The 9963-nt window shown below is 38.9% G+C and overlaps 1 long non-coding RNA gene across 2 annotated transcripts in view; it reads left to right on the top strand.

Moving 5' to 3' along the window:
- Positions 1-1709: 1709 nt before the first annotated feature.
- LOC112162972 overlaps positions 1710-9963 on the top strand; it is a 30624-nt gene continuing 22370 nt past the window's right edge. The window contains exons 1-2 of one of the 2 annotated variants that reach the window (XR_004948754.1): positions 1710-1938; positions 3290-3370. This is a non-coding gene — a long non-coding RNA (uncharacterized LOC112162972). The remainder of the gene's footprint in view (positions 1939-3289; positions 3371-9963) is intronic. The other variant, XR_002922204.2, reaches the window with a different exon arrangement.

The following is a 9963-nucleotide window of genomic DNA, read 5'->3' as shown; positions in this document are numbered from 1 at the left end:
TGTGGGGGTCCTGGTCTGAGTGCTGGGACTGAGGGGCTCTCCGGAGTGGGGGGCCTTGGCTGGACCCCCCAGGGTGGTAAGGTGGTTTGGCTGGAGCCTGGAGTCTCTGTGCCTCTGCCTCCCTTCTTTCTGACATTAGAGGCCTCTTTTGAGGTCCTGCAGGAACTGGTCTGGGTGCTAGACGGATATCCCGGTGGGTGGATCTTCTCCATGAGCCCTACTTTTGCGGGTGTCGGGGTGTCCTGGCTGCCAGTGATGCTTCGGTGGAGGTCTTGGCGTGGGGATGGCTGAGCACTCTCCTTCCTTTAAAATTCCATCATCATCCACCTCACCAGAAACACTCACCTGAGCTCAGGTGACAGCTCACCTTTGCCCGAATAGTATGCATAGCAGAATGAAATGCTTTGCATGTTTTAAGTGTGTGTGAACTGTAGTTGTATTGTTACAAGTTTGTATGTAAAGACTTTTGGAGTCGAAAGGTATGTTGGTACCATCTGAGAGTTTGGACAGGCCCCGCCCCTTTTAGACTAACATTTACAGCTGACTGTATGCGCACTGGTGGGCACACAACAGACAACTCAGACAACTCTATTGTTACTCTATTGGAAGTCTACCACTGGTGTTCTGAAAGATTTCTGGATATAGAGGTCTCCTACACATTTGTACCCATCCTATTTTTGGATCATTTTAGACGTAATGAAGCCTGGTTTTCACTGAGCGAATGAGGCGCATGCAGAGTGAAGCTAACAACAACAACAACAATGGTGATTGCCCAGCAGCTTGTTTCCAATTGGCATTTTTTGGTAATTCGTGTATACAAAGCATTTAATGTTGTTTGAGAGAAGATTGCGGGCGCTGAAGGTCGCAATGACCATCTGTCAATCAGGGTTTCATCAGTAGCCTGGCACTAACCGGTCCATTCCCATTTTCTATGGACTTGTAACTAATGGGGGCCCCAAAATGATGCGGTTCAGTCCAGCTTAATGGGTTAATTTTATAATGGAAACACTCAAAACACCTGATCGGACCATACTGTACCTCTCAGTAGAAACGAGGCTTTAGAGTACTTTTTAAGAAAAAGTACTAAGTATAAAATAAACACTGAGATTTTCCAATAAGTTTTATTTAAGATTTTGTTAACGGATAACTTCTTATCACAAAATTCCACTTTTCAAAAGGTAGCAAACATTTCTACTGAAATCTACTTGGGGTTAAAATGTCTGAGAAACTTGGATCAAAACAACACTCCAACCCAAATATTCAACTAACTTAATGTATGAAAAGCATTTTCATTCAGAAGAGCCAGAATACAACAACGTAATTTTTCAGCAATCTTACAAACCAAAAGCCAATGTGGGAAATTTTAGACACAAAAATCCCCCCAAAATAACAATGCAAATAGAAACAGAAACAGGGTACAGCAGCATGTGATAAACATACTAGAAAGTACAGTCACTTTAACCAAAGTGATCCGGTTTTTAGACACCATCAGATTGTTCTTTGGCATAATTGTGTGCATCTTTACGAACTCTATCCTCTGTTGGATTATAGAAAGTTTTAAAAATGGACATCAAAACTTTGTAAAGTACTTTAAATAAGATAAATGACAATCAAATGTCTCAAACAGAGAACATAAATTAATGTACTTGTTCTCATGAGACATGATCTTATTTTATAAAAAAATGTTTTTAACAATTAAAATTGAAAGTCCTAACATATGTTTTTTTTCACTTTCTCTTGACGTGTTGCTGCATCATGCAATGAGTTATATATCACAGTGATATATCTCGTCATCACGCCTCTCGTGTTCGATTAGTAATGCCTACAGAGTCCAGTAGGAGAGCGCTCGCGGCAGCAGCGCGTGACTGTAGGCCTGCTCCATTCGCGCTCAAACAGCCGCAGAGGGACAGTCGCTACCGGATGTTCTCGTCCACCAAGGTGGGAATTTTTCCATTAATGATGTTTTTATATCAGATGTGATTCTTAAGACTGTGTTTGTGTTGAGTTTTCAAAGTCTTGAAACAGATTTTGTACCAAAAAAAAAAAAAAAAAAATCGGTTTCAATTACACAACTCTTAGCTAGCTAAAGGGCTAGCTCTAAAAGTTTAGCTTAGCACAAGGTTAGCCTAGCACTGAAATACAGTATAAACAAACACATTTAAATGGAAATAAATGGTATTTTTGTTACATGAACGCCAACATTGTTGATTTAATTTAAGGATTTTATTATTTTTGTTATCAAGCTAATTCCAGAATTAAAATGGGATTTGAAAAACTTTATTTATTCTTTAATGGTTTTCATTACTTTCTGAAATGTTTAGAAATACAGTCCAATTAAAATTGTGTTTTTAACATGTTCTCGCAGCATTTTTCTCATGATGAAAGACATAAGAGTAAATTAATTAAAGATTAAGAATTAGTGTTTGATTATTTCTTTATATAAAAAATTAAAGTCAGATTGAAAAGAAAAATAAGAAAAACGGGTGTGACAGATGTGACTTAGAAAATGAAATGTGAGGGCTAAAGTCTTCACTCTGGGTTGCAATTCTATATTGTCCACTTGCAGACTAATTGATCAATTTCTGTCTTAATTTTCCACGTCTGAGCTGACATCTTTTTTAAAACTGTAAGGCTGGACAGCTCAAATATTGCTATCCATTTTTGTTTAACTGGTAATGTTAGGTTGAGGTTCTGAGGGGCTGTAAGTTGGAAAGAGTGTAATCAAAGGGATAATGGGATATCAGCGGAAGGTTACTTCCACACCACAGTCTCCGGCCACTCTGCACAAACTTTGTTCTAGAACTTTTTTTTTTTTTTTTTTTATTTTGCTTAGAAACGGCATTATCATAATTAAAAGTCCACTGGGAATCAAAAGTTGATCAGAGTGGGACTTGAAGGCCGCTTTAAAGATGCTTTAAGTGTTTTTATTTGTCAAAGTGGGAACTTTTACTTTGATTTTATTCAATATAATATCAAGATTGTTGCAGATTGGTGTCACCGATTTTTTACAATTTGAGAATGGCTGTCAGAATGTTTATTTATTGTTTGGTTCTGAACAAATGTGTTAAACAAAAAAAAAAACTAAAACAAAAAAACACTGGATTCTCTCAATCACATTTGTTTACAGATTGCTCACCTCGGTCACATGTCTTAACTCACTTTTCTGAAAGCAGCTGCTTGTAGAACTGATTAAAGTCCACCTAAAGTTGCAGAGCAGAGTGGATGCTTACATCATAAAATGTATCTTCTTTGCAAACATGTATGTATATTTATGTACCTTTTATTGCAGGTTCAGTTCCTCCTTTGCCTGCCCACGTGTCAAGGTGTCCTTGGGCAAGACGTTGAATTTCACACTGCTCCCGGTGGCCAGGTGAGCACATTGCATGTCAACTCTGCTCCATCAAAAATGCTAATAGACGCTTATGTTCATACCTACATGTAAGCACATGCCGTTTATAGCTTAAATAAAAAATAACTGTGTTGCTTTTAAGAGATTTTTTACAGAGCTGCTGGACCTCATTAGAAATTTGTTTGTAGGTTGTTAGCCTTGCTAATATCCCAGCATGCCTTTACTTACACTCTCTCCCACTAGCGACAGTCCCCTCACAAGACTAAGCTAACATTAGTGTAGCAAAAAAAAGGGAAATATAAGAGCTATCCGGCCTTTCAGTTTAGAGCCAGATGTCAGCTCAGACAAGGAAAATCAAGACGTTAATGGATCTATTTGTCTGCAAGTGGATGATTAAGAATTGAAGAAGAAGGGAGACTTTGACCCGCCTATGGCAGTGACAGTCATAAACCTGAGCTTTTTCCAAACATCCAGTTTCCATCTTCTCCTGATTCAACACAATTTAAATAATAAAATACTCAGAAATGCAGTTTGAATTTTAATTGATTTTCTATATAAGGCTGCACGATATAAAGAAAACTTGCAATGTTTTACATTAATTATCAATACTGAAATGACGATTTGACTTATGATGCATAAACAAAAAGCAAATCATCTAAGACATCGTTTCCATTTCACTGCAACAGTTTTGTTCTAATAAGTCAACAGAAATTAAACTCCAAATGACCCTCGTCTACATCGGATCTAACACATAACGTCTCCATCCGATTGGTCAAAGGCATAAAGGGCTCTATTTGATTTGTTATAAATTTCAAACTTCCACAAGCTTGAAGTTTTTATTATTGTTTATGCTTTCTTTTGCGGTACGCACATCGCTCAGGCTAATATTGCAGTTGTAATATATTTGCAAAGTATTGTGCAGGCCTCCATTGTGAGAAAAATGCTACTATAACATGTTAAAAACCTGATTTTCATTGGAGTGGATCTTCAACACCAGAGCTTTACCTCCAGTGTTGACGTTCTTTGGACTACCATAACTCCTCAACGACTCTTTAGCGCAGTTAACATTAATCAACGGATTCTGACGTAGAGAAAAGCAGCTTTACACCTTGTGACCAACTTTTGGATATATACAGTCTCTGGTCCCCCTAGTCATGGTGATCTTTTTATATGGAGCTGGTCGGGCCTTGAACTGGATCCGGTAATGAATCTGCCTGTGCTGTGCCTTCTGCAGTTCCGTAGAAAGACCTCTGGTGGTGTTCTCATTTGTGTGGCAGGTATCAGGCTGTCAGGAGGTTGGAGATTCTAGGACTATTTTTCCGGGGAAATGGGGGTGGGAGGTGGGGGTAGCCTATGCTGCTCATTGTTGGCTTTATTCAGGGATGGATGAGGTCAGTCTGTGTTAGGTGACACACCTTTGAGACATCACATGGCGGTGGGTACAATACATTTGTAACTTTTATTTGCTACTTTTTTCAGTTTATGCTTAGTAACTTGTGGTTTAAGACAGTATGGTCAACAAAAACACATGGTATAAAGACAAATATTAGCTTTGTAAAATAAATACACTTTAAAAACAGGATTGAAAACATTACACAATTGAATGTGCAAGCAAACAAAAGATGGATCTGTTTGAAGTGTGTTTTTTTTTTTTTTTATCTGCTGACACCTTAGGGTCTCACTGCTTTAAACAATTACATTTTAGGTTGTAAATATGTTCCAAAACGTAATTTACTGAGCATCTTGTGAGTAAAACAATAAATCGAAAAAGGCCTGTTGGCTCTGGTACGTCCCACCAGGAGGAGGGTCCCGATGAACACCCAGGATGCACTGAGGAGAGGATGGATGGAGGTTTGGGCAGAGCTAGCATGTAGCTGAAGTATTAAATAAACTCCAAAGCAGCCTAAAAACGTTTTTTAAAAAAAAGTCTAAATTAGCCAAAACAGCTAGCATGTAGCTGAAAAAAATAGCTAAACTTCAAAAACTGCAAGCTTAAATTAGCCAAAATAGCTATCATGTAGATGAAATATTAAATAAGCTCCAAAGCAGTCTAAAAAACTTTCCAAAAATCTAAATTAGCCAAAAAAAGCTAGCATGTAGCTGAAAGAATAGCTAAACTTCTTTATATTCTAAAAAACTGAAAAAAGTTTAAATTCGCCAAAATAGTTAGCATGTAGCTGAAATATTAACTAAACTCCAAAGCAGCCTAAAACACTTTAAAAAAAGCTTACATTAGCCAAAATAGCTACTATGTAGCTGAAATATTAGCTGAACTCTAAAGTAGCCTAAAAAAATTCTTAGTAAATGCCAAAATAGTCCAAAAACCTAGCAGAATACCAATTTTTAAAACTTTAAATCTGTAACTTTTAATAGTGTATAACAAAAGGCAGGAATATTATTCCAGAAAAAAATCTTAAATAATTTTCAATATTTTACTCTCCATCAAGATATATTTTGTCAAATTTTTACAAGTTGGAAATGAGTGCAAGATAACATCAGTCCGTTAATAACAATAATATAAAATTGTCTGGAGGGCCGTATCCGGCCCCCGGGCCTTTACTTTGACACATGTTGTTTGTTGGAACCAGCAGATACCTCCTGTTTGGAATGCTAGGTCCAGTCCAGCTCTCATATATAGTCAATAGTTTTCTTGAGCAGTGATTTAAAAAACTAAAAAGTCACATCCAGCTTAAAAAGTCCAGATAGTGAAGAAAAAATCCAGGATACAAAGTAACAAAATTCTGATTCTGACAAAAACACAACTTTCAACTTTAACACACTTTTAAAACTGGATTCAAAGTAAACACATAACTGCAAACTGCTGCAGAAACAGGGACTGGAGCCTCAAGCTTTCTTGGATCCAGACTGGAGGAGACTCTAAAGAAGCTTGACTTGTTTAAATTCTTTGTTTTCCGTTGCTATTTGGCAAGGAATGTGTGCTGGGGGCCTGTGGGGGGGTCGCAGAGTTCATTTAACTTTGCTGACATATAAATAAACAAATAGCTAAACTTGGAGGCTCCTCGCTAATTCTGCAGAGCCTACTTCATGCAGCCATGCACGAGCTTCATGGGTTCTCTCTGATTTTGCTGCAGCTGCATGAAGCAACAGCAGTTGTGCAAGAATGAAAGGTCACACGGTGTCGCGATGAAACCACACCTCCTGCAGTCCGTCGCGGCAAGTGATCCAGATCGCATCAATGAGTTCAGAGGAGCTTATCCACACCGTTTCAGAAAAGTGAAGGTTTGCCCTCACAATTCTGCAAAAAGGCATCTCTGGAAGTGACTTTGTCTGCCAAAAATCTGTTGAAATTTATTTCGAATGAAAGTAAGGAAAGTTAGATGACAAAAAGCAGAACCTTTTAAACAATTAAAAGGAAGTTGGAGCATAAATTGGCTTTAGCTGATTCTTTGTTCGGCTGTTCTTTAGAAGAACTGTTCCACTTCTGGGTCAGCTTCAATGACTGTAATGCAGTCGCACCAGTTAGAGCTCAAAAGGATGAGGTTTAAAGATAAGGAAGTAGGTTCAGACAGCTTATCTGTAAAGCCCTGATGGAGGGAGCAGAGGCTGCCGCATTGCACTGCTCTGTTAAATATTAACACTTATATCTGAAGCATTGATGAGCAGCTCTTAGAAAGAGGGAAGTAATTAGAGACCAGAGTCCATCAATCGACCCCCTCAGGAAAGATGAATACGCTTGTCTCGATCACTGACATACATTTTCACACACGCTGCAGCTTTATTCCCATGCAGATAAATCAAAGTAAACTGGCTTGGACTCCCCAGAGCTTTCCCTCGACGCCTCATTCACAGGCCATGCCCGGGCAAAGACAAAAAGAAGCTCCACCGTCAAGCTTTCAGATAAAACCCCATCTCAAATGTATACGACAAACTGCAACCCGCTCCGCTGTCCTGACGGCCACATTCTGCGTTTCACCAGTAAAGATTAGTCAGACCGAGCGTTTCCCAGAACGAGTCGGCGTTAACCTTTACGCAAAGACCTCAGCTTCAGCTGAAGCCAATTACAGCCACAGTCATCAGAGCGCTCGTCACATCTGTCCCCGGGGAACATGAGTCACTGGGAATCAGGGAGCTGGGCTACGAAGAACCACGGAGGTGCTGGACGCTGATAAACGACCACATCTGCTCAATCAAAGTCAAGGATATTGAAAACCGACACATGTGGAGATGCTTTGACTAATTCAGGCTAAATCCTACAAAAGTTCTTGTACTTTTCTTAATTCATGATTTCTATCGCAGTGGGATCGTTTAAATTATCTCATTTTATGTCTGTTTCCTGTTTCATTCCTACAATGAATTTTTATTATAGAAATCGACATCAACTTCCTGCTCAAGCATGATTAAAAAAAATGTGTTAACCAAGTGACCAATTAAATCGTTAAACCAGTAAGTAAATCTAAATCTACTCCAAAGTAAAATGGCCTAAAGCACATGTGTCAAAGTCGAGGCCCAGGGGCCGGATCCGGCCCTCCAGATCATTTTATTTTATTGTTATTAATGGCCCAAAGTTATGTCGTGCTTATTTTTAACTTGTATAATTTTGACCAAATATGTTTTTATTGAGAGTAAAATATTGAAAGTTATTTGAGGTTTCGGTTGTTTTATTCTGGAATAATATTCCTGCCTTTTTATTTTTCATAATTATGTTACAAAGTTACGGTTTTAAAGTTTAAAAATTGTCATTATGTTAGCTTTTTGGACTATTTTGGCATTTACTAAGATTTGTTTAGGCTATTTTTTAAGTTTTGCTAATATTTTAGCTACATGCTAGCTATTTTGGCTAATTTAGGCTTTTTTTAAAAAAAAATTTTTTTTTTTTTTTAGGCTGTTTGGGCTAGTTTTGTTTTTTTTCTGTTTTTGGCTATTTTGAAGTTTAGCTATTTTTCAGCTTCATGCTAGCTGTTTTGGCTAACCTATTTTTTTTTGCTAACTTGATATTTAGCCAATATTTTAGCTGGCTATCAGCTTCAGTGTTTTTCAGCTATTAACTTCAGTGATTTCAACTATCAGCTTCAGCCTTTTTCGCCATCAATTTCACTCGCTTTTTCCACCAGGAAACAGTTGATCCCTTTCTGCAACCGCATTATCTGCTTGCACCATTCCTGAATAGGTTTAGGATCCACCGTAAATGTCTTACAGATTCCTCACCAGAATTTTCTTAGGCGTTTACCACCTCACGAAGTTTAAATGCTAAAGCGAATGAGCGTTTCTTGGTCATGGCTACACTGGATCACAACACAAATGCTGATCACAGCTAGCTTCATGGAGGAGGTCTTTGTTTTAGCTTGAGGGTGTTGCTGGCAGCGCAGATCACAATACTGTTTTGGGGTTTTTTTGGTGAGGAATGATCATTATCTTAATTTTGCATGTTATAGGCCCTCTAACTTTTGTTGTTTTATGTCTTTAGATGACAACTTGAGTCTTTGGTTTAGTCTTTTGCTTAAAGTACGTTTAAATGCAGTAAAATTCTCCTTACGTAATCAAACACTTTGCCTCAAGAGCTTGAAGGGCAGAGATCATGATTTATAATATGTAGCATTTGTACTAACAGATTCATAGAAAGGTAAATATTTGGATGTTTATTGTCATAATTTCACACATTTGGTTCTTTCAAAGTGTCATGGAAAAAAAGCTGTTCAGCTGTAAAAAAAAAAAACAAACCCCTTAGGTTTTATGAGGACGTTTAAACACCGAGCTTCCAGACCGAGCAGAATGCAAATTTAAAGAGCCGCTTCCGGCTTGTGTTTAACTCTAATGGCCCGGGCGAGGAAATAAACTGCTAATGTGCAATTCTTGTCTCTCCATTATTAACGAGGCCGGGCTCACGCAGCCGCCATGACATCAGCTCTGATAAGAAGAAATATGCAGATGGAAGTCACACTGCTGCTTCTGCTGCGTTTGAGCAGACAGAATTATTCATCCCACAAGCGCACAAGCAGAAAAAAAGTCCACTGCCTTAAGAAACACATGACAGAGTTTTTCTTTCCTACAAGTTATCTAAGTTCTACTAGAGTAATTACCTCTGCTCGTTACTGTCAGTGATTTTCTCCTTCACTGCGGCAGAAGTTAGGCCACGGGGAAAAAATGTGAAAAAGCCTGGACGACCTGTTAGGTAAAACACGATGCAATAATGTGAAGAAGTCTGCAAGAACAATGTTTGTTCAGTGTCAATAATGCACGTTCACCTGCCCATAAACCTGGAGCTGAGGTCTGAGAGATGCCATTACTGAGCAAACTTCCATCTAAGATTTCAGGTTTGTCTCCAGGTTTGGGTCAGAACACCTTGTCGTTTCTTTTGGCTTTCAGTCGTTCTGCTGCAGATTTGCTGCTTTGCATGAGATTTGTCGTCTTGCTGCGTGACCCAGTTCCAGCCGGGCTTAAGCCACCAAGCAGATGGCCTCGCGTTCGACTCCAGCGGGGACAGAGTTCACGGTCAACTCTGTGACCGTTGCTGCAGAGCAAACCCAAACCACCACACCTCCGCTGCCATGTTTGGCTGTTCACACAAAGAGAAGCCCAACAGGCGTGTGGAGGTGTGGACAGTTTGACGGCTCGTCTTTGTCCAGGTTTTTCATGGTTTTTTAGAAGCAGCTACA

Source organism: Oryzias melastigma, linkage group LG12, assembly GCF_002922805.2.
Source record: "Oryzias melastigma strain HK-1 linkage group LG12, ASM292280v2, whole genome shotgun sequence".
In the NCBI taxonomy this organism is placed as follows: Eukaryota; Metazoa; Chordata; class Actinopteri; order Beloniformes; family Adrianichthyidae; genus Oryzias; species Oryzias melastigma.
This window is presented reverse-complemented; position numbering and strand designations above follow the sequence as displayed.